Consider the following 1930-nt stretch of genomic DNA (forward strand, 5'->3'; position numbering starts at 1 on the left):
CTCTCCCTCAAATAAAATAAATAAAATCTTAAAAAAAAGAAAAAGACAATGATTATATGATCTCACTAGTATACGGAATTTAAGAAACCAAACAGAGGATCATAGGGAAAAAGAGGGAAAAATAAACCAAGGCGAAATCAGAGAGGTAGACAAACATAAAGACTCCTTAATCATAGAAAGGAGACTGAGGGCTGCTGAAGGGGAGGAGGGTGGAGGATGGGGTGTCTGGGTGCCGGGCGATAAGGAGGGCACATGATGTATGGAGCACTGTGTGTTCTATAAGACTGATATCACTGACCTCTACCTCTGACACCAATACTACATTATATGTTGAATAACTGAATTTACATTAATCCAAACCTAAAAAAGAAAAAAGAAAAAAAGAAAATGTATTCCTTACTATGACTAATGGTTTGAAAAATGTGTGGCAGTTGTTGATTTGTTTTTTTGTTTTGTTTTCTTTCTTTGGCCATTGCCTCTCGTGGTTCATCTTCCACTCTCATTCCCCCCTTTCATTTTTTCCTTCCTTCTCCTAATGTCCTCCATGCTATTCCTTATGTTCCACAAATAAGTGAACCCATACGATAACTGTCTTTCTCTGCTTGACTTGTTTCACTTAGCATAATCCCCTCCAGTTCTATCCACGTCGATACAAATGCATTCATCCTTTCTGATGGCTGAGTAATATTCCACTGTATTTGTGGACCACATCTTCTTTATCCCTTTGTCTGTTGAAGAGCATCTCGGCTCCTTCCACAGTTTGGCTAGTGTGGACATTGCTGCTATGAACATTGGGGTGCATGTGCCCCTTCTTTTCACTACATCTGTGTCTTTGGGGTAAATACCCAGTAGTGTAATTGCTGGGTCATAGGGTAGCTCTAATTGTAACTTTTTGAGGAACCTGCATACTGTTTTCCAAAGCGGCTGCACCAATTTCATTCCCACCACCAGTGTAAGAGGGTTCCCATTTCCCCTCAACTTCTCCAACATCTGTTGTTTCCTGCCTTCTTAATTTATCCCCTTCTAACTGTAAGGTGGTACCTTAATGGGGTTTAGATTTGAATTTCCCTGATGGCTTTTCTTTTTCAAATTTTGAAAGATGACATATAGCCTTCAGGGGCGCCTGGCTGACTTAAGCGTCCGACTCTTGATTTTGGTTCAAGTTGATCTCAGGGTCATGAGATCAAGCCCTGCGTTAGGGTCCATGCTCCATAGAGAATCTTACCTGAGATTCGCTCTCTCCCTCCCACTTTATCCTTCTCCTCTCACTCTCTCCCTCTCAAAAATAAATAAATGTATCTTTTAAAAAAGGAAAGAAAGATTACAAATATACTTTCTGGATATTTCTAGACACTTATCTGATTTTTTTTCTGTAGGTTGATTTGTGAGCCATGGATCCCTTTTCGTTTGCTGACACAGGATAGAGGTTCCCGCTGATTGAATTGTAGCCCCCCAAATCCCTAAGTTGAATGCTTCTTCAGTAGAGAAAAATGCTCACTCCATGGGCTACATAAGCTCCACCCCAGCCACCCTATGACATTTGGGGCAGCAGAGCCCACGGCCCACTGGAGGGGACCAAATGCCATCCCTCTGCCCTCTCTCACCTTCCTGGGGTACTTATGCGGGGCTGTCACTGACTTCAGATGCTGCTGCAGCTCCTCCATGAGCTGGTCCCTGACATGGGAGACGAATTCCACTGTCAGGACAATAAACGCCTTCAACACCTGCAGCGCAGAACAAGAATGGAGGCTCAGGGGCAGTGGCAATCAAATGTGTAGTGTAAATCATGAACAGACATTTGTCCAAAGAAGACATCCAAATGGCCAACAGACACATGAGCAAGGGCTCAACATCGCTTGGCATCAGGGAAATCCAAATCAAACCCTCGATGAGATACCACCTCACACCAGTCAGAGTGGCTAAAATTATC

The sequence above is a fragment of the Eumetopias jubatus genome, unplaced genomic scaffold, assembly GCF_037043125.1.
Source record: "Eumetopias jubatus isolate StellerSeaLion01/CBP00866 unplaced genomic scaffold, mEumJub1_p1.0 scaffold_79, whole genome shotgun sequence".
NCBI classification, from domain to species: domain Eukaryota; kingdom Metazoa; phylum Chordata; class Mammalia; order Carnivora; family Otariidae; genus Eumetopias; species Eumetopias jubatus.